This window comes from Pelodiscus sinensis, chromosome 5, assembly GCF_052426305.1.
Source record: "Pelodiscus sinensis isolate ZL-2025 chromosome 5, ASM5242630v1, whole genome shotgun sequence".
NCBI classification, from domain to species: domain Eukaryota; kingdom Metazoa; phylum Chordata; order Testudines; family Trionychidae; genus Pelodiscus; species Pelodiscus sinensis.
Genome location: NC_143056.1, coordinates 101,905,106 through 101,928,391, shown reverse-complemented (window position 1 = coordinate 101,928,391; position 23,286 = coordinate 101,905,106). Strand labels below are relative to the sequence as shown.

At 46.1% G+C, this 23,286-nt stretch overlaps 1 protein-coding gene across 3 annotated transcripts in view; it reads left to right on the top strand.

Moving 5' to 3' along the window:
* Window positions 1-3,517: 3,517 nt before the first annotated feature.
* Window positions 3,518-23,286, top strand: part of FAR1 (fatty acyl-CoA reductase 1) — a 65,885-nt gene continuing 46,116 nt past the window's right edge. Inside the window, exon 1 of one of the 3 annotated variants that reach the window (XM_075927847.2) lies at window positions 3,518-3,757. The gene's annotated coding sequence lies outside the window, so the exon portion shown is untranslated. Of the gene's footprint in view, window positions 3,855-23,286 lie in introns of all 3 variants that reach the window. The other 2 variants (XM_075927845.2, XM_075927846.2) reach the window with 2 other exon arrangements.

The window sequence follows — 23,286 nt, the reverse complement described above, 5'->3', positions numbered from 1 at the left end:
CGACTTCCACAGACCATATTCTGGAAAAGAAAATTGGCTCAGGGGTGTGAGTCAAAGCTTTAAAATGAGGGTACCAGATGGGGATACCGAGCAGAGACCCTTGGGCAGTGCCCACTGCTCCTCAAAGCTGTCCAGGGAGCCAGTGGATACTGCCCAGAGGAACTTTGTCTGGATGCATGAGGGCAGGGAGGAGCAGAAATAGGCCCCGAAGTTGCAGAGCACCTCTTTGGCCAGCATCCTCCTCCTGGTATTATAGATAACAGCTTTTGCCAGGGCCAGGAGGAGGTTGATAAGGTCTCACAACTTTGTTGGGCCATGGATGGGGTATGCAGAAAGAAATGGTGTGGAGAAAAGTGCAGCCAGGAGCTGGAAAAGGGACTGCAACCTGGCATATTCTAGGTAGGCATGCACCATATTTTCCCTCATGCTACAGAAGGGGCAGGCATGGGGGTGAACTGTGTCAGGTATACACCTGTGCTTACAGCTTCATGAAGGAACTGCCAATTTATGTCCCCGATGGGTCTTGGGATCATGGTGTAATACACATTGGCCCACCAGGGTTCCTAACCCTTGACAGGTGTTAAATAGTCCTGCCACTTGGTGTGAGGGTGGGACATGAGGATGAGAAAATGTAAGGTGCAGAGCACGAGTGTGCACAGATGGTCCCTAGGTGCAGTTTGAAAACCTGCAGAATCTGCAGCCGGCGGAGGGGTGCAGGGATTGGGAGGCCCGTGGTCCTGAAACAGGAGCCCAAGGAAAAGGGCTAGAGGGTTTGCAAAGGGTGGGGGCAGGACATATCCTCTCACAGGGCTCATTGCAGGAAATCAAGAGTGGGCTGCAACAAAGCTGCCTTCACCTCCTGGAACTTGTGTAGAGGGGTTCGGGTGGTGGAGAACCCCATGTGCTCAGTGAGCACTCCGGGGTCCACACAGTCCCCCATTGTAGTCCATAAGGTTACTGACCCTAGTGGTTTCTGCCAGGACCAACCTTGGGCGCACCGAGGGAGATTCCGCCAAAAGCACCCACCATGCTGGATTGTGGAACAGGGGCTCCATGAGGAGGTCTACCCTCTCGGAGGCCACAATGGACCTGTCACTGCAAACAGCTTCCAGGTCTAGAGGAGTTCCTGGTAGAACTCTGGCAGCTCTGAGAGGCCTTGCGGAATACCCCTTGGGTGGAGAAAAAGAGCTGCCAGTCATATCGGAGACCTTGGAGGTGGTGGAGGAAGGCATGCGCCTACGTGCTTCATCCTGGACTATCTGCACTACACAAATGTCCCTGCAGGGCCTGGAGGCATACGGTCCACATATGCAGACCAGGCCCTGTCTCCCTCTTCCAGAGGAAGACACAGGACCCCAGCAGAGATCCAGTGCAGTCCTAGCCAGAACAACTCCAGGGCTATCCTCTGGAGTTGGGCCAGAACCTCTGGGGCCAGGCTCAGGGTGTTGAGCTGGTGCCAGAGCATGGACAGGACCAGTTGGTTCAGCACCAGCATCCTCCCTCAAGTAAAAGTCCCTTAACTATTTAGTACTGGCCTGAACACAGGTCAGGAAACAAGACTAAATCCGCTGGGCCTACACACGAGCCTGTAGGAATTATTTACACTTCAGCTTTGTATGCCTCAGCTTTCCACCACTAATAATCTAATCTCTATCCATTTCTCTTGCTCTGAGAGCCACATAGACAGGGGGAAGGGAAGAAGAGTATAGAGTAATTTCATAGCTTTCAGAGCTACATTTCCTCCTTCGTGATTATACTTTGTGAACTGGGACAAAACTGGAATCACAGATCTAGATCATCTCATAGGGTTGCCAGGTATCCGGTTTTGAACCGGTCAGTCAAGTATCTGAGCTTTCTGTTCGGGAAACAAATTGAGAAAATATAAATGTCCGGTATTTTCTGAATAAGATGTAATGTAGATTGTGATGTAATGTCAAGTGTGTCCAGTATTTTTGTTTAAACCATCTGGCAACTCTACCATCTCAATTTACCAGGGCATTCAGAGTGACCTAGACAAATTGGAGGATTGGGCCAAAAGAAATCTGATGAGGTTCAACAGAAACAAGCACAGTGTCCTGCACTTAGGACAGAAGACTCCTAAGCATTGTTATAGGCTCAGGACTGACTGGCTAAGCAGCAGTTCAGAAGAAAAGGACCTGTGGATGAGAGTGGATGAGAAGTTGGATATAATTCAACAGTGTGCCTCTCTAGCCAAGAAGGTGAATGGTATATTAGGTTGCATTAGGTGGAACATTTCCAGCAGAGCTAGAGACATTATTATTTCCCTTTATTCAGCATTGATGAGGCCACATCTGCAGTACTGCGTCCAGTTCTGGGCCCCCCACTATAAAAAGGATGTGGAGATGTTCCAGCGGAGGGCAACCAAAATGATTAGGGAGCTGGAGCACATGACCTATGAGGAGAGGCTGAGGAAGTTGTGCTTATTTAGTCTCAGATGAGAAGAGCGAGGGGGGGATTTGATAGCAGCCTTCAGCTTCCTAAAGGGGGGGCTCCAAAGAGGATGGAGAAAGGCTGTTCTCAGTAGTGACGGATGGCAGAACAAGGAGCAAAGGTCTCAAGTTGCAGTGGGAGAGGTCTAGGTTGGATATTAGGAAAAACTATTTCCCTAGGAGGGTGGTGAAGCCCTGGAATGGGTTATCTAAGGAGGTGGTGGAATCTCCATCCCAGAGGTTTTTAAGTCCCAGCCTGGCAAATCCCTGGCTGGGATGATTTAGTGAGGGTGGGTCCTGCTTTGGGCAGGGGGTTGGACTCGATGATCTTCTGAGGTATCTCCCAACCCTGGGCTTCTATGAAATAATAGGATCCAAATTTTATGCTACCATATTGGTTTGAAAAGCACAAGCACACAGAAACTCATCAAAATGGCTGGTCCTGTGGCCTCTAAAGATGTTAAATTGCGGTCAACTGACTAGTGGAATAGTTGATGGAATTTCTATGTATTACTCAACTGGTCGATAGGCACTTCCACACTCCTCCTTTCAAATGCAGAAGAGGCACCGCTGGGGCTCTTTCACATTTCCAAGGAGGAGTGCAGAACTCTGCATACAGCTTGGGGCCAGTGAGAAGTCCCACTAACTGGGGGCTGCACAGGAGTGCCTGGCAGGGGCTCTTGTGCCTTTCAAAGCTATGGCACCCGGGTCAGTGTGGGACTCAAGAGTCCCCTGGTGACCCTGGGCTCCATGCCGCGCTGCATGTCAGGTAGAGCCCGGCTCAGCTGGGGACTCGCAGCTGCCCCTTTAAAATGCAGAGGCCAGCGCGCGGGTCCGCTGTGCAGCGGCCTGTTGGGGTTCAGAGTTGCAGCGCCCTCCCCTTTGCTGCCTCTATCCGGCGCGCCGCCGAGGCCCGTCCCAGCCCCTCTCGCTCCCCCACGCGCGGGGGCGCTGCGGGGCCGCCTGCGCCCGGCCAGTCAAGCTACCAACCCCCGCGCACGCGCAGGCCCGGCCCCCGGAAACCCGCCCCCGCATGTCCTGTCCGCCCACTAAACTGCGGCTGCGCGCGGTTCTGGGCACCGCCCGGCGGTCACTATGGGGACCGGGGCACGAGCGTCACTGACGCCGGCGACAGACTCACGCCTCGACCCGGGCTTCAGCCTCAGTTTCACTCCCCGCCCCCGCCCGGCCTTCTACCTCCCCGTTACCCGCTTCACTTCCGGCCGGGGGTGTCTGCAAAGCCGCTTTGCCCCCCGCTCCCCACATCCTGTTCGGCGCTACTCTCGCGATACTTCCTCTCGCGAGAGGTGCGTGGAGAGGCCGAGGCCGAGTGGCCTGCGCGGTGCGGTAGCGGCCGGTTAGGTGCGGAGCGGGCGGTCGGAGTCCCGGAGCCTGGCGGGGCAGGTGAGGTGCCGGGGGTGTGGGGAGCGCGGGCGGGTGTGTCGGTGCTGAGGCCCCGCTCGGAGCCCGCCTCCCCGCGCTCTGTGGCGAAGGGGTCCCGCCGTGCAGCTGCAGTTTCCGATCCCTCCAGAACGGACGGGGAGCGTTAGTCCTGCCGCCGCTCTCCGGCTCCAAGCTGCGAGCGACAGCGTCACAACCGCTCTGTGTCCTGCCAAGTTCGGGCTGCTGCTTTGCGAGACCACCCTGCGAGCTGAGCGAGGGCGGTGTCGGGGATGTGTCCAGTACCTGAAGATTAACGTTGTGTATTCACGAGCGAGCTGAGTTAAGCTTGTATCGGCTACTCAATCTGGCATGTTCTAACTTTGATAGTCAGCCATTGGAATCTAAATCTCTTAACATAACTTGTGTCATATACTGGCTTTTGGAAAAACAAAGCAAAAACGTGTATTCTGTGCAGCTGTAACTAGCTGTACTCCAAGGATCAGAGGGGAAACCCTGTTAGTCTGAATCTGCATAAATAACGAGAAGTCCTGTGGCACATTATAGACTAACAACTTTATTGGAGCATAAGCTTTTGTGGGCAAAGACCCACTTCACATCTGACGAAGTGGGTGCCACAGGACTCTTCATTGTTTATGCAGTTGTACTCCTGCACCCCAAATCTAGAATCATCAACCGGGTTTGAACCCCGAATCTGCAGTATGGACAATTACATGAGCTATAGAATGTGAATAGCATTAGCTAGCAGTAGGAGACTATGTGCATCTCAGATGGGAACATGGGTTTACTGGGTCCAGGGAGTGGCTGGAGGGAAGTCAAACTAAGCCTCACTATCTTCTCTGCTCCTGGAGCTTGTATGTTATTTATTGCTATACAGGCCGTACTCACTATAAGTCCAACTTCTTTGGAAAGTATAGCAAAACAACTTAAAGCAAGGGATTTTTTTCCCATGGCTGACTTTCATTTACCCAGATTGGTGGCGTGCGTGGTGGCTTTTTTTGGTATGTGACTTAAGAGCAGGGAATGGGAGGATTTATAATGCATCAGTTCCTGCAAGCATCAATGACTTGAGTGTGGAACAGATGTATACCAGGGCGACTTATAGCGGGACGTCCTGTAGTAGGAGAGGCATTTGCCATTTTCTCCACCTTTCCTCTCACCCCTCAGATTGTATTCTTACTTTCTCTCTTATTCTCTCCCTCTCCCCACTTCCTCTGGCCAGAAAGTGGAGGGGTTCTGTGGTGCCTCTGATGGTTTTGTGGGGCAGCTGTTAAGGAGCCACATAAGCTCAGTGCCTCCTGGAGCCCCTGCAAATGATACCAGCCAGAGGCTGCACCCTGAATTCATTCCCAGGCCCCAAGCTCCACCCCAGATCGGAACCGTCTCCTCTACCCAGTCTTTCCTCCTGGAGCCTGCACCCGTTCCCATACGCCAACCTGTCGCCTAAGCCTGGAACTCCCTCCTACACCATGAACCCCTGACTTCTGGCCTCATTTCAGAGCTGGCACCTATGAGTCTATTCCTAGAGCCCATACTCCTTCCTGAACTGCAACCACCTACACATGAAACTTTTCCTGACGCTTGCAAATTCTCCCAGACCTAAGCTCCCTCCCACCTCCTGGCATCAGCAGGGCCTGCAAGGGATTAAGCCTGACCAGGCAGGGTGGAGCAGGCAATCCCCTATCAAGGATTTATAGTCTTTAAGGTCAGAAGGGACCATTATGATCATCTAGTCTGACCCCCTGCACAATGCAGGCCACAGAATTTCACCCATCCACTCCTAGAATAATTCTCTCACCTATATCTCAGTGGTAGAAATGTAGCCGTGTTAGTCTGGTGCAGCTGAAACAAAAAACAGGACTGTGTAGCACTTTAAAGACTAACAAAATGGTTTAATAGATGATGAGCTTTTGTGGGCCAGACCCACTTCCTCAGATCAAATAGTGGAAGAAAATTGTCACAACCATATATACCAAAGGATACAATTTAAAAAAATGAACACATATGAAAAGGACAAATCAAATTTCAGAACAGAAGGGGGATGGAGGAGGGTGAAGGGGGGGAGCTAATGATATTAGAGGTGATAATTGGGGAAGATATCTTTATAAGGGGTAAGATAATTAGTGTCTCTATTCAAATTTGTGTGTAAAGTTTCGAATATAAGCATGAATGACAGTTCAGAGGATTCTCTTTGAAGTGAAGTCTTAAAAGGTCTTTGAAGCAGGATGCAGGTAATCAAGTTGTTGAGACAATGTCCTTTCTGGTTGAAATGGCAAGAAATTGTTTTTTCTTTGCGATCCTGTCTGATATCTGTTTTGTGGGCATTGATCCTTTGGCGAAGTGTCTGGTACATCGGACACTTTCGGCACATGATAGCATAAATTATATTTCTGGATGTGCAGGAATATGTGCTCTTGATCTTATAACTCACTTGGTTGGGTCCAATAATGGTATCAGCAGAGTGAATATGTGGACAAAGCTGGCAATGGGGTTTGTTGCAAGGGAAGGTACCAGGGTTGGTATTAGTGTGGTATGTCCTGTGGTTGTTGGTAAGAATCATCTTGAGGTTAGGTGACTGTCTATAGGAGACTATGGGTCTGTCTCCCACAGCCTCTCGGAGTTTAGTATCCTTTTCCAGTATAGGCTGTAGTTTATTGATAATGTGTTGGACAGGTTTAAGTTGGGGGCTGTAGGTGAGATGACAAGTGGTATTCTATTGTTGGTTTTCTTGGGTCTGTCTTGAAGTAGATGGTTTCTAGGTATTCGTCTGGCTCTTCTGATTTTCTTTTTTATTTCTCTGGGTGGGTAGTTGAGGTTTATAAATGCTTGGCAGAGATCCTGAAGTTTCTGGTCTCTGTCAGTGGGATTAGAGCAGATGCAGTTGTATCGAAGGGCTTGGCTATAGATGATGGATCGTATGGTGTGTTCTGGATGGGAGCTGGAAGCATGTAGGTAACTGTATGAGTCAGTGAGTTTTCTGTAGAGTGGTGTCTAATTTTCCATTGCTGATTTGTACTGTCGTGTCCAGAAAATGGATCTCTCATGTAGAATGGTTCAGGCTGAGATTGATGGTGGGGTGTAGGTTGTTAAAATCTCTGTGGAATGTATCCAGTGTTTCTTGGCCATGCATCCAGATCATAAAGATGTCATCGATGTAGCGTAAATAGAGAAGGGGTAAAAGGGGACGGGAGTTGAGGAAATGTTGTTCTAGGTCAGCCATAAAGATATTAGCATACTGTGGGGCCATGCGTGTACCCATGGCTGTGCCGCTGATCTGGAGGTACAAGTTGTTCTCAAACTGGAAATAATTGTGGGTGAGAACAAAGTTACATAGGTCTGCTATCAGATTGGCAGTGGTGTCCTCTGGGTTATTGTTTCTAATTGCTTGTAATCTGTCTTCATGTGGGATGTTGGTGTATAGAGTTTCTACATCCATGGTGGTAAGGATGGTGTTATTGGGGAGGTTATCAATGTTTTGTAGTTTCTTTAGGAAGTCAGTAGTATCTCGGAGATAGCTGGGGGTGTTGGTTGTGTAGGGTTTGAGAAGAGAATCTACATAGATGGATAAACCAGTAGTGAGTGTGCCGATACCAGAGATGATGGGATGTCTGGGGTGTCCAGGTTAGAACAATCCAGGTCGGGGGTCAGAAGGTGTTTCTGTGTGGATTTGTGCCAGAGTACCTGTAGAGAGGCTTTTAAGGAGACAGTGTAGTTTCTTTTGGTATTCTGAGGTGGGATCAGAGGAGAGAGGTTTGTAAAATGTGGTGTTGGAGAGTTGTCTGGTTGCCTCCTGGTTATAGTCGGCCTTATTCATAATGACCACAGCACCCCCTTTGTCAGCTGGTTTGATTATAATGTCCAGGTTGTTTGAGACTCTGGATGGCATGGTGTTCAGCGTGGCTGAGATTGTGTGTCGCTGACAAAGGGGGTGCTGTGGTCATTATGAATAAGGCTGACTATAACCAGGAGGCAGTGATCTGTGCCCCATACTACAGAGGAAGGCAAAAAAACCTCCAGGGTCTCTGCCAATCTACCCTGGAGGAAAATTCCTTCCCAACCCCAAATATGGCGATCAGTTGAACCCTGAGCATATAGGCAAGACTCACCAGCCAGACACCCAGGAAAAGTTCTCTATAGTAATTCCTATCCTCCCTCCATTGGCCTATTTACACATTTGCTTTGTGTATGCCTGTTTTCTGATGGGGAGTGGTGTGTACATCCAAGAGTTTGCAGGAGGTATTTGTCCACAAGTTACCTACGTTACGTCATAGGGATATAAGTGACTAGTTGACTACCTGATGAGCATAAACATATTGGACAGTCAAGTAGAATCATAGACTACTATAACTGGAAGGGACCTTGAGAGATCAAGTCCAGTCCCCTGCCCTCATGGCAGGACTAAGCACAGTCTATATCATCCCTGATAGATGTTTGCATAGATTCCACAACCTCCCTAGGCAATTTATTCTAGTATTCAATCACCTTGACAGGAAGTTTTTCCTAATGTCCAACCTAAACCTTCCTTGCTGCAGTTTAAGCCCATTGCTTCTTGTCCTATCCTCAGAGGCTAAGGAGAACAATTTCCTCCCCTCCTCCCTGAGACATCCTTTTAGATACCCCAAAACCGCTATCATCTCCCCCTCTCAGTCTTCTCTTTTCTAAACAAGCCTAATTCCTTCAGTCTTGCCTCGTAGTTCACGCTTTCTAGACCAGTAATCGTTGTTGCCCTTCTCTGGACCTTCTCCAATTTTTCCACATCTTTCTTGAAATGTCGTGCCCAGAACTGGACACACTGCTCCAATTGAGGGCTAATCAGCACAAAGTAGAATGGAAGAATGATTTCTTGTATCTTGCTCTCAACCTCAACCCTCCTGTTAATGCATCCCAGAATCATGTTTGCTTTTTTGCAATAGCATCACACTGTTGTCTCATGTTTAGCTTGTGGTTCACTATGACCCTTAGATTCCTTTCTGCAGGTCTCCTTCCCAGATAGTCGCTTCCTATTCTGTATGTGAAACGGATTGTTCCTTTAAGTGAACTCCTTTGCATATGTCCTTTTTAAACTTCATCCTGTCTACCTCAGACCATTTGTCCAGTTTGTCCAGATTGGTATAATCTGCTAATTTAGTAAGTGTACTCTCTATACCATCATCTAAACTGTTGATGAAGATATTGAACAGAACTGGTCCCAAAACAGACTTCTGCGGAACCCCACTTGTTATGCCCTGCCAGCATGATTGTGAACAGTTACTAACTACTCTCTGAGAACGGTTATTCAGCCAGTTATGCACCCACCTTATAGTAGCCCCATCTAAGTTGTATTTGCCTAGTTTATTGAAAAGATGATCATGTGAGACCATGTCAAATGCCTTACTAAAGTCTAGGTATTCCACATCCATTGCTTCTTCCTTAACCTTCTTTGATAGGATAGCAAGTGGTATGGATATCAATTGGGTTGACATGATTTGTTCTTTATAAATCCATGCTGCTTGTTACCTATCACCTTATTTTCTTCCAGATGTTTTCAGATGAATTCCTTAATTACCTGTTCTGTTAGCTTTCCTGACACAGAAGTTAAATTGACTGGTCTGTAGTTTGCTGGCTTGTCCTTATTTCCCTTTTTTATAGGTGGGCACTATGTTTGCCCTTTTCCAGTCTTCTGGAATCTCTCACAATTTCCATGATTTTTCAAAGTTGATAGGAGGTATCTGAGCCTTAGCTATCAGCTCTTTCAGTATTCTAGGATGCATTTCATCAGGTACTCTTGACTTGCAGACATCTAACTTTTCTAAGTAATTTTTAACTTAGAAGATAAAATAAAAAAAACAAAGCCTAGCCCATTTCCACTAGCATTCACTATGTTAGGCATCCCTTCATCATCAAACTTTTTGGTGAAGACCGAAACAAAGAAGTCAATAATCATCTCTGCCATTTCAAGTTTCCTGTTGTTGTTTTTCCCTCCTCACTGAGCAATGGGCCAACTTTATCCTTGGTCTTCCTCTTGCTTTTAATATATTTCTAGAAAGTCTTCTTGTTACCCTTTGTCTAGTTAGATTGAGCTCGTTTTGTTCCTTTGCCTTTCTAGTCTTGTCTCTGCATGCATGTATTGGTTGCTTATATTCATCCTTTGTAATTTGAGCTAATTTCCACTTTTTATGTGATTCTTTTTTGATTTTTTTTGATCATGCAAGCTGTCCTGGTTAAGCCAAGGTGGCCTTTTGCCATACTTTCTATCTTTCTTATGCAATGAAGTAGTTTGCTTCTGGGTCCTTAATAATGTCCCTTTGAAAAACAGCTAACTCTCTTCTGTTGTTTTTCCCTTTTAGTCTTGATTTCTGTGGGACCTTACCTACCAGCTCTCTGAGTTTACTAAAACCTGCCTTCCCAAAGTCCATTGTCTTTCTTTTGCTGTTCTCCCTTCTACCATTCCTTAGTATCATGAACTCTGATTTCATGATCACTTTCACCCAAGTTGTTAGTAGCTTTCTCACCTTCTGAAATAAAAAATTGCCTCCAATGTAGTCCAAGAACTTATTGGATATCTGTCCCTGCTGCATTTGGTTCCCAGCATATGTCTGGGTAATCACTCAACTAGTCACCCCCCTCCCCTTTGCTGCCTGTATCAAAGAAAAGCAGCAAGGGGGGAGGGCAGAAAGCAGGAGCCAATGTTGGGGAGAGCCTGCTTAAAAGCTGGTTCCCCCCCCCCTCCGCCCCCCAGCACTGTCTTCGCCAGGGCAGGCGAGGCAGAGGTATCCAAACTGCCGTGCTTCTCCCTTTGAATTGTACAAGAGTCACCCGCAGGTCTTGTACGTTACAAAAGCAGAGGTGCAGTGGTATAGCGAGAGTCCTCCTTATTGAGTAGTCAATGGAACTATTATTCCATCAACTACTTGATTAGTTGATCAATTGAAATTCAATGTCCCTGCTACATCGTGCAGCAGTTGCAGGTCCCTTACTCTGCAGCCTGTATGTCTCAAAAGAGGCCACCAGCCCTTCTGTAGGGGACCCACAACTAGCTGTTTGACCGCTACTTGCTGATTGGAGTTGTCATGATGCAATATGGCATGGAGCCAAGAGTGATTGTGCACAGCACTGGCTGCTCGCTCTCACTGACTCCTTCCAGCTCAGTTTCCTATGAGCCTGAGACTTTTACTTGACCCCGCTTGGAATGTAAGGAGGAACTGGATATGAAGCCTATGGCCATCTGTTCTCCCAGGAGCTGCAGTGGGCCTTTTCCTGGTGCCCCTTGCAGGGCTGCCAGGGCCTCAATGTGTGTGTCCAACTGCTGCACTCAGGTCTTGCAAGGAGCCAGAAGGTGCATGTCCTGGTTGCTGTGTATGTTCACTCAGATCTGGGAAGTGGTGCCAGGAGCGTGGACAATGCCTGCTTGTTTTCAGCATGAGTCCTTCTGGTTTAAGTTGTTGATCTGTCTGTCAAGTGAATAATGATACCTACACCGGTCTCCAACTGCAGAAGGAAAAGAGTTCATGAAACCACACCTACCCAACTTGTATGGGAGCACTGGCGCTTGCTGCCTTCCAGGAAAAATCAAGAGAACATCTGGCCAAGATCTCTGTGTGGGCAGACTTTTGTGGCCACATAAAATTGTGCTGAAATCAATGAGATTACTCCTAGTGCAAGATCAGGGCATTGGTGGTGTAGTAGCTGAGTAAAGTAGGGATATGAAATCCTGGCTAATCAGTTAACCAGTTAAATCTTAGGTTTAACTGGCTAACTGATTAATCAGGGATCCACTCTTCTCCCTTCACCCCCGTGTAGGGCTGCTGCTGCTGACCCTGGCAACAGGAGCCACGTGCGAGGGAGGGCCAGCTTCTGCTCCCAGGCGCCTCACAGAGTAGGCTGTGGGCAGAGGGCTGCTCAGGGTACTGGTTAACTGGTACCTGGTAAGCATCACATAGTAAGGGTAATGCTTATCTGGTAATCGGTTACCTGTCTATTCCAAGATTAAAGTAGGAGTAAATATGTTGCCTTTTTGTAGGGATTTTACTAGAGCAGCTGTTTGTCACATGCTAACTACACAAAGCAGGAGTTGGGAGTGTGTCTTCAGTGCGTACAAGTGCACAGTATGACTAATTACAGAAAAGTTATCTTATTAATGTAGCATTCAGGGTAGAGATGTAAATACTCGAAAGTTAGAAAGTGAAACACACAAGGGATGCCATTAACATTAAAAAATTTCATGCTTGTCTCATCTTACAGGTAACAGCTAACTCAAGCTGATTAGAGAAATAAAGCTTTTCCTCTCTGAGTTCATTTAGTACATTTGATTTAGGGATGTAAAATCCCATTTAGTGAATTAGTACTCCTGTTTGTTTAGTTAACTGATTGAACAGTGCTAGGTCAGGGTAGAGTGGGGCAGGGATCAGGCTGTGTTGGAGCTGCCCTCTGCCCATAGCGGTCTGCTCCCCGAGTACCAGTTTAACCTCTACCTGGTAAGCATCATCCATTAAGTGTGATCATTACCAGTTAACTGGTAATCAGTTAACATCCCTAACTTAAATGCATTTAAAAACTTAAAAATAACAAATAGTCTAGTAGCACTTCAAAGACTAACAAAACATGTAGATGGTATCATGAGCTTTCTTGGGCACATCCCATTTCCTCAGATGACTGGAGTGTTGTAAGTTCAGATCCAATAATAAATAAGGGAATCCAAGAATAAATAAGGGAAGGAGAGGAAGGGAAGGGAGGAGGTGGAGAAAGGGGGGGGGGAATGAAGGGGAGGGGAAAAAAATACAGAGAGTAGTTGGGATTGGTCCTGCCTTGGGCAGGGGGCTGGACTTGACCTCCTGAGGTCTCTTCCAGCTCTATGATTTTATGAGTACATAAGCTTCAGGGGGGGAGCTGAGAGATTCTGTAACAGGAAAAACTTAAAAACCAACCAACAGTCTAGTAGCATCTCAAAGATTAAATAGTTACAAGAGGCTGATAAGAACCATTAGTTTGCAATTGGGAAGGAAGTATGTAGAAGTTTCACCAGTTCTCTGTTTATGTGGTAACTTAAGTGGTGTGTGTGTGTGTGGTTTTTTTGTTTTAATTGACAGCAGTTCAAGTTGTCAGCTTCCTTTAAAGTTTGAGGGCATAAATTTATTTGCGTTGCATATATGTTATGTTGTAATTGAAATTGATGTGGGTGAATTAATGTTGCCCAGCAAACCTTATTTATATTTCCCACCTGTAATATTCACTTAATCTAGTTTTTCACCAGTGCTTAAAAGTCATGAGACAAGCCTGCCACAATTCTCAGACTTCAGTATTTTTAATTTTGTTTGCCTTTTGGATTTTGAGGTTTTGGAATGTGCTTGGGCCATACTCTGAAGACTTTTTTTGTGAAACCCCCAAGCAACTTAGGCTATGTCTACACAGTAGTGTTATTTTGGGATAACTGACGTTACTCTGAAATAATAGTCCACATCTACAAGGCAAGCGGTATTTCAACATAATGTTGAAATAATGGCGAGCTGGAGGACATCTTACTCTGACTCCTGTAACCCTCACTTTATGATAAGTAAGGGAAGTTGGAGGAAGAGTGCACTAACTCAGACTTCCTGCTGTGCAATTGACATAGCTCAAATTGTGTACCTTATTTCGGCTTTAGCCCTGCTGTGTAGATGTGCCCTGGGTCTCCGATTCTTCATACTTATGCACTTGCTTAACTGTGCCACTACTTGAAGTCAGTGAGACTGCTCACACCAGTAAAGTGAAGCATGTGCAGAAGCGATGTCAGGATTGGGGCCTCGCCTTTTTCAACTGAAATTCTCATGTAATCTGTGCACTTGTTTTGGTGATTAGTTTATCCCAAATCACATGTTGTAGGTGTTCTACTGTGAAGAGAAAGTTAAATAATATGTGCTCTTATGCATGAAAGTCAAAATTCTGATAGATGCTAAGCATTTGTAAGTCAATAGGAGAGATATTTAATGTTACAACTTGACCCAGTTCTCTCTTTGAGACAGTCACCAGTATGTTGTAAGCAGACTCCATCTTGGACCCTAGATGCTTCTAAGCCTGCTGGTCTATTTATTGTTCAATGATCTGGGATTCTAGGGCACACACCCAGGCACAAACCTCTTCTATGAGGCCTTGCTTGGGTGGTGGGACTCCACAGTCCAACTGTCCTACTTCCAAAACCACATCCTTCGATCTCTAAGCATTGATGTGTATCCAGGATTTTGTGATGCATCTCGCTATCATCTGCCCATAGCATGGGGAAGCCTTGTCTGTATCTGCCATGGGTCAGTTTCCCAGCTCCACTAGCAATGCAGACAGTCCCCTCTAGATCTTACTGTTACTCTACAGGTTAGCAGGCCCAAACCCTTGAGCCCTCCGAGCATTGCTCCGGTGGAGTCCATCCCTTAGACACTCACAGTATTCATGGATTTGCCGCTTCCATAGAAACAGTATACCACAGCTTACTAGTTCCACTCTGATCATTACTCGCCTTAACTCACAGTATTTATATATGTTTATAGTGAAATCAGTAAGGAGTTTTACAGAACACTGTTTCAAGTAACAGCAAGTAGATCTATTGGAAATATTGTTATATATAAAATAAAACTATAATGTGCATCTTAGGGCCTAGACCACTGGTCACCAACCAGTAGATCGGGATCTACTGGTAGAGCTTGGAGCCTCTAACTGGATCTAAGGTGATCCTGACTGGTTTGGCCAAGAGGCTATCAAGTGCTAGCAGTTCAGCTGCCCCTCCCCCACTGCTGCTCATCTCCTGCCCCTTGCTTGGAAGCTGCCCCTCCCTGGAGCCTCCTGCTTGTGGTGCAGAGCAGGGGAGGGAGAGTAGGGTGCTGATTTCAGGGTGCCCCCCTCCCACCCTGTATTATCTCCACAGAACAGAGTGGGGGAAGCACAACAGGCCTTGAGATGGAAAGAGTTTGCTAGCTGCTTTTGGGAGTGGTACAGTGCCAGGGCAGTGGTGAGCCTGCCTTAGCCCCACTGCTCCACCACCCAGGAGCCACCTGAGGTAAGCAGTGTCCAGCTGGAGCCATCTCGGATCTCCTGCCCCAGTCATGAATCCCCTTCTGCATCTCAAGCCCCTGCCCCAGGCTTAGTGCAAAGCCCCTCTCACACTCCAGATCCCTTGGCCTAAGACCAGAGCCTGCTCCACAGCCCTCTGCCCCTGCCTGGTGAAAGGGAGGGAGGATGGAGTGAGCAGGGGCAGGGCCTCAGAAGGGGCATGGAGGAGGCGGGACAAGGGGATTTAGGTTTAAGGTAGATCCAGGATTGCACTTAAATTCAAAAAGTGATTTTATGCTGAAAAAGATTGGGGACCACTGGCCTTAATTAGATACTCTAGGAGAAATGAGAATAAGGATCACCCCAAATTTTACAGTACCTTAAACCAGATTGGCTACGATCCTCTTTCCATGACCAAGCACGCTGTTGGCTTGCTTCCTCAATGAATAGCTCTGTGTATTCCCTTATGCACTAAAATATACTCTTTGTCTTTTTATTCATGTTTTTCTTTCATATTGTAGATTTTTCTCTTGTAGCTTTAGAACAAGTGACTGAAGGCTGGGGTGAGCGGGGATGGGGCCCTTGGAAAGGTGTGGGACAAGGATATTCAGTTTTTGTCAGAAAGCTGGCAACCCAAAGAACATAATGGCCATACTGGGTCAGACCAAAGGTCCATCTAGCCCAGTATCCTATCGTATCTGCCGACAGCGGCCAATACCAGATGCCCCAAAGGGAGGGAACAGAACAGGTAATCCTCACGTGATCCTTCCCCTGTTACCCATTTGCAGACCAACAGATGCTAGGAACACCATTCCTACCTGTCCTAGCTAATAGCTACTGATGGACCTAACCTCCATGAATCTATCTAGGTCTTTTTTTTGAACTCTGTTAAAGTCCTAGCCTTCACTGTGTCCTCTGGCAAGGAGTTCCACAGGTTGACTGTGCGCTGTGTGAAGAAAAACTTCCTTTTGTTTGCTTTAAATCTGCTGCCTATTAATTTCATTTGGTGACCCCCTAGTTCTTATATTGTGGGAATAAGTAAGTAACTTTTCCTTACTCACTTTTTTCACACCAGTCATTTTATAGACCTCTATCATATCCCCTGTTAGTCTACTCTTTTATAAGCTGAAAAGTCCAAGTCTTTTGAATCTCTTTTCATATAGGACCCATTCCAAACCCCTTAATTTTTATTGCCCTCTTCTGAATCTTTTCCAATGCCAATATATCTTTTTTGAGATGAGGCGACCACATGTGCACGCAGTATTCAAGATGTGGGTGTGCCATGATTTTATATAAAAGGAATAAGATGTTCTCTTATTCTCTTTTTAATTATTCTTAACGTTGTTTGATTTTTTTTCACTGCCGCTGCACACTGAGTGCATGTGTTCAGAAAACTTTCCATAATGACTCCATGATCTCTTGAGTAGTTGTAGCTAAATTAGTCCCCATCATATTGTGAATATAGTTGGGATTATTTTTTCCAATGTACATTATTTTACATTAAATTTCATTTGCCATTTTGTTGCCCAATCACTTAGGTTGGTGAGATCTTTTTGAAGCTCTTGACAAAGCTCTACCCTATCTGATTTGTTTGAGGTAAATGTACTTACTACTGGTTAAACATGCTGCTCTAGCAACTCCCTGGTGTTCACAGTAGGGATGTAGCTTCAGGGGATAGCCGAGTTAGTCTGTTACAGGAGATTTGCTGCAGGCAGAGGCTGATCTGGCAGTAGCCCTTGTCTGCTGCACCTCTGCATTTTAAATGTAGTAAAAACTTGCTACATTTGAGCTTGCTCATAAGGTCCATGAACTACCCCAGTGCAGCTCTGCATTTTAAGTGTAGCAAGAACCTGTGTGCCCGGCTCTTACTACATATAAACTGCGGACCCACTGGAGGGGTAGCTCCTGGACCAGCAGGGGCAGAGCACCTTCCCTTATCAACTAATTGTGCAGTTGATACAAATTGTTACCTGCCTTTAAACATCCCTTGTTCCCAATGCTTTGTGTGCCGCTATTGCTTTTTGCAACAAGTTGAGCCTGACCTTGGAATGTTGAGTGAATTTGACAAGTTGATAGATATTTCCAGTGGAAGTGGGAGAAAAGCAATGGTGATTTTTAGTGCGCTATATTTCATCCAGCTCTTAAAGGATGCTGTAAATAGTGAGAGCTTTAAAAAAAAAAAGAGAGAAGTGTTCCTTAAGTGTAATGCAATCTTAGTTTTTCCTTAATTTTAATTACCGTAATGTCCATTGTTAACCAGTAGAATTCATATTCATAATACAAGTACTTCAGATTATTCATGAGCTGCTTTTTTTCCTTAGCTGTCAAAGGAGATGATTTTGCAAGCACATTTGCAACCATAAGTATTCCTGTAACACACATTCAGTGCAAAAGTTGCTATATCAATGCATTGGTATTGCTTTGAGCAAGATTGAGGCTTGGTCAAATGCAGTCCCTAAGCACCATGTCATCCATTAGTGTTGCTTATTCTGATTTGATGCCCATGTAGACAGCAAGCACTTGTTTAATGTTTTCAAGGAACATTTTCTCTAGACTATAATGCTGCGTGCAACTACAACAGAAAATATGTATAGATTTGCTGCACTGTCATGGCTTGTATTGGCTCAGTGCTCAGTATTACAGTTTAGCTATAGTGATTTGTCAAATCTAGAATAATTAATCTACTATGTATTTGAGAGAGTTTGTATGTTCGTCTATCTGTTCAAGAGCTCCTCTTAAACAGTAAGAACTAGGACCAAAACTTGGTATGTAATTTCCTCTTACAGTAACTTAAAGTAAGGTCAGGTTTTGGCTGTGTCAGGACAATGGGATATGTGTGGAATGTGATTGTTTTGTATCAAATGGAAAGGGAAGGGTGTGAGAACAGGTACAGTTATAGTTACGAATGACTACAGGAGGCAGCAAGTGCCCCAGCACCTTGGAGCAGCTGCTGACTGGCAGCATGACCTCTGCAATCCTAGCCTACTCAGGGGAGCATCCTCTGCCCCAGGCTAATGTGACATGTGGTCCCCCCACTGTGGGTCGGCCCTAAGTGACAGCTGTCAACTAGGCTGTGGCCTCCCCCCCCCCCCCCCCCCCCCTGCACCGGGCCAGCCCCAGACTCAGGCAGTGCTGTTAAGTCTTCTAGTACCTCCATAAAAGAGGCTTGGATGGCTACAGTCTAAAGCAATCACCCCTGGGAACTTCTTGACCTCTGCTGACTTTTTTTTCTTTTCAGGCATCAGACCCTACCATAAGTTGTATCTCTTGTTTACTAAAGAATGCATCATTACAAAACACTTCTTTTAAAATATATTAATTCTGTTTGTCCTGTGTGCTGTGCAAACAGAGGTTGAAATTCTGTTTTGAGACATCAGGACACTAATTAGTAATATACAGGGCTTGACAAATGGCGGCAAAATCTACCTGCCAGTCCCGCACTGCGCATGTGCAAGACCCGCATTGCGCATCCGTGCGCCGCCGGTAAAAGAGGCGACCGGCAGAAATCTACTCGCCATGGGTGAGTAGAAACAGCGATTTGTCGAGCCCTGAATATAGATAATAACAAAGACAATCTTTACCCTATAACTAAGAACCTAAAATACAAGTTCAGGTGTGTTAATGCACCTGAAGATGTTAATAAATAGTACAGTTTTCAGTTTTGTGTTGAAAGTACGGTAATGAAATAGTAGAGAGAGGAACCTAGAATAAGAGAGGGAGAGAGAAATGCTCAGAATTTTCACCTTCCTAGCCATCATTAGCAGGCATTATTTTACAGGCTTAACAGCAAAATGGAGATTTTAAGGAGAGGTCTTTTAAAGAAAAAATTTAAGTGTTTTGCATGCACTCAGGCAGAAGAGGAATATTGGAGAAATCTGATGGAGCTGCTTGATGATATGTCTGTGTTGAAATAAGACCCACAGCTGGCCTAAATGAGCAGACTTGGGCTTATAGGGCTCAGGGTGCAGGGCTATAATACTGCAATGCAATTGGTTCTTCCCCCAGCATTGTTTCCTGTGTGGAAAGGGACCCTGAGCACAGGCTATAGCTGAACCCAAACATCTACACTGCAGTTTTGTAGCCCAACAGTCTGAGCCCAGGTCAGCAGACATGTGTCTGCTGTGAGTTGTGGGTCTTTTACTGCAACATAGCTATACACTGTGGAAGAAGATGACTGGTATGTGGTAAAAGAAGGGGGAAGCTGGAGTGAAGGCTGAAGTGTTGGACATCATAAGTCACTTGACAAGAAGTTTGTGCTTTAGTGCAAAGCTGGAAGGTGAAATGGCTAATAAAGTCAATGGGCTAGTCATTTCCCACTTCTGCTACTTTATCAGAAGTGGTATGGTTTGTGAAGAGTTAAGATCATAGTAAGTAAGGATGAGTGTGTAGCGTGTAACTCAGGCCTGCGCAATATACGGTCCGAGGGCCACATGCGGCCCGCAGGGACTCACTGTGTGGCCCGTGCCAACTACGGGCGGTGAGGCCCCATCCCATCTGCCGGTTGGGCAGAAGAGCGGAGCGCTGCCAGGGAGGTGGAGGTACGGTGATTCTCGCCCCTGCACTGCCAGCATGCAGCTCTGGTGTGAGGAGGCGGGGCATGAGCCAGAGGGCGGGATGCTGGCATGACGTGGCATCGTGATGTCATGGCCAGCGATGACCGGATTTGAAAAGGTTCCGGCAGCCCCTCAAACTGGAAGGCAGAAGCCAGGTAGGGGAGGGGAAGGGGCTTTTGCTGAGGGGTGGGGGACCAAGTGGAGACACGTGTGGGTTTGTTTTTTTTTTCCCCTCGACGACAGTTTTTAGCCCGTGTGTTTGGTGTTTTTTGGGAGAGCATCCCTACTTGTGGCCCGCAGCTGTTTTCTTTGAAGTAATATGGCCCTTTCTGCTTAACTATTGAAAAGGCAGATGGAAATATTATTTAAGTGAAGTTATTTCAGAAGCTTATTTGCTCCACATTCTTTCTAGTATGTCAGAATAATTTAGTCAGAATACTTGTGAAATTGGGGATATAAATATTTATTCTGTTCAGGGACTGCCCAAGACACATGGATGTGGATATAAGGGCAGGGGTGGGCAAGATGCATCCTTTGGGCTGGATACAGTCCACCAAGCCATTTGATCTAGCCTAAGGCCCCTAGAGGGAACCGCCCCTTCTGCCTAAGGCCCCTCCCATTACAGGGCTGGCCCACAACCACTATCAAGATTGATGAAGTGGCCCCCCTACAAAAATTATTGCCCACCCCTGGCTTAGGGGCTTCATATATATTCTCTTTATGTGTACAGTACAGGTAATCACATTCTCTGCTCTTGTGTAAGAATCTTTGGCAACTAAACTATATGCCTTGCTGCCTGAAACTTCTGGTATTGAATCTAGCTTATTCTGGTAAGTGGACTGCTTGATAGAAATGGCTTTGCACATAATTCAATACGAGTGGAGGCTCTGAGGAAGAAAGAGCAGAAAAGCGCTATAGAATATTATTGGACAGTGACTTTGGTATCGAGGTACTGGTGATGCAGGTAAACAGCCTGATAACTGATTTAGGATTATTATTTAGTCATCTGTCTCTCAGAAGAATGGTGAGGATTGTTGGCAAAGAATCTTGAAGATGAAAAGTGTGGCACACTTATCACTGTCTGTATTAGACAGGATTTACTGGTGTGGTGTCCTGACAGGTCTCCTGCTCCATCAGTGATGATAACCATTTGGGGGTGTGTGTGTGCTCAATCATGTGTATTATGTTGACTTGTGCAAGTAGTCGGCAGACTCCAAAGGAGCCCCCCGAAGCCCACAAAATCCGAGAAGGATTGGATGCGTGTGGCCAGTTTTACTGTCAAAGTAGTACAGTAATAGTTGTTGGTACACTCCACTTAACCACTATGCATATGTACCCCTGACATGTATATGTACCTCTTCCGACATTTTAGTGTAGTCTACATGAGCCCTTTGTGTCTTATACTCTCAGAGCTGTTCTTGCCAAGTTCTTGGAGCAGGGCCCTGCCTCTTGCTCACAGCTTAGCTTTGCTTTATATTATCAAGGTCCTAGCCGTTGCTACATGGACTTTTATTTCAGGCCCTCCTCTTGTTATACTATAGTGCTGGATCTTGTGTGGTATCATGTCTCGTACGTGTTTTAGAATAATTTACTGCTTGCAGTGGCAGAGATGAGTCATGGAATTGCAGATCAGTGCTTCAAATTATAGGCGTCTGCTTCTACATTCTCAGTTCCTCTTCTTCCACCTACTCCAAAATAGGGATGTAAAAAGTATAACTGTTAGAACAGTTAACAGATTAGTCTGGGCTTATCGGTTACCATGAATAGTTACATAGTGGCTCCTGCCCTGCTCTTGGAGAGCCAGCTGCCACCCCATGTTGTGGGTTTGTGTAACTGCTGAGATTTATACAGTTACCCAATTACCTGCATTTTAACATTGCTACTCTAAACTACCTCTTTTTTTACCTACCTGTTCTAATAATGTAATTATTGGGTAAGAAGTATGGGTCTCACCTTGGAGAATAACTAATTCTCTGGTTGTGCCAAGAAAATGGGATTGCTTTCATAAAACCATATTGAAAAAAGACTGAATCACCAGGCAGGTGAAAGGAGCTGACATTGAATATACTGTTTGTGGGGGTCTGCACTTAACCCCCTTTTAAGTGATTTTTCTGGTTTTAAAGACTTGATACACAATGTCTGTAGCACAGATCTTCATGGGTAATTGCGTATACAAAATCCAGTTACTAGTCAGTAACCTTCCTATTAAGGTACATATCGCTGTATTGATGGACTGTTTCATCGTAACAAAATATACAGCCACATATTAGAGAGATGTGTTTTTTGTTTTTTTTTTTTAAGCCTGACTTCTTAAACAGCAGGCATGAACTTCACCAAATGATTTTAGAAGGGGCAGAAACACAAAGGTTGACTTTCTCGTTGTCACAGTCAGTGGAAAAATCTGGAATTAAACGTGGTCTCTTCTACCTACTTCTTTGAGCACTGGGGGTAAACTAGGACATCTAGCACCATGACCACCTGTTCCAAGAGTGCTATGAAACTGAAAATATGGCACAGAACATCATCGGTGCCGACCACTGGCACTTTGGCACAGCCTCTGGCACTGGCACAAACAACACCACAGGAACTGGAGATGCAGCCTATTCCAGCACCATCGGTGCTGAGCAAGCCACCAACACCATCCAATGCCCATGCAAAAACCAATAAAGAACCAGCCAGGAACCCAGTTCCGAACCGTTAAGATTCTCACCAGCACTATCATTGCTGGCGCTGCTATCTCTAGCACCAATGAATTCCATAGCCAGATAAGACTCGCATACTCACAGGAGACACCATAAAGGAGTTTCCCTGTAACCTTTGGCGCCACATCATGTATCCTCCCGTGGCGCCGTGACCAGGCAGATGTCTTTATCTCCTCCTTCAAGGGGCTCAGTGAGATCTCTTAGGTCTCTGACACTATCAGTACAGACACTGTCTTTCATGAGGATCACAGGAGTGTATTTTCTTCTAGAAAAGCCTCCCCCACAAGGTCATACTATGAGTATTACAAACATTGGCACTCTTGTGACCATCCATCCCATTGGATCACATAGTACCATTATCCACCAGCCTACTCCAGGCAGTGGTCATCATGCTGTTACCCGTCTGCCTCAAAACACCAGTCTAAAGTTTCTTCCACCCCAGCTCACAGGCGACCCATCACATCATTTCGTGCAAGTACCTCTCCTCCTCAACAACCTGATTTAGAGGAGGGACAAATCTGAGCCTGAGGAACAACAGCCTGGTACCTCTCCCACTGAACAGTCCTCCTCATCCCCAGATGAGACAGTAATTCCAGGTGATATTTTACCTATAGACAACCTGAAGCAGTTTCAGGATTTGTTACGCTAGTCAGGAAGTCCAGTACAGGAGAAACTGTCTCCTCAAAAACCTCCAGTCCTCCCAACAGGCCAAAATTGCATTGCTCATCAATGAGGCCATTATGGAAGTGGCAGAGGAAATCGGGCAGACCCCAGCTTCTGTCCTGCCCACCAACAAACAGGCTGACATGAAATATTGTCCCTGCCAAAGGCATGGATGACTTTTTTTTTCTTCACCCCAACCAAACTCCTTGGGGGTAGACACAGCCCAACAGAGGTCTGAATTACCACAGTATAAGAATGCCATGACAGACAGAGTAAGCACGTGGACTTATTTGCTAAGAAAATGTGTTTGTCGACCCTACAACTTTGTATTGCAAATTACTCGGCCCTACTAGCAAATCCAAAATCACTGGACTCATGGATCACCTACCCTACCTGATAATAAAAGGCCTATCCTCAAGCGTATTGTCCAAGAGGCTGTATCACCATATGAACCCCCCTCCATATGGCCTTGAACAGGGCTGACTGAGCCACGGCGAGCCCTGCTCGCCAGCCACGCTGTCCGGT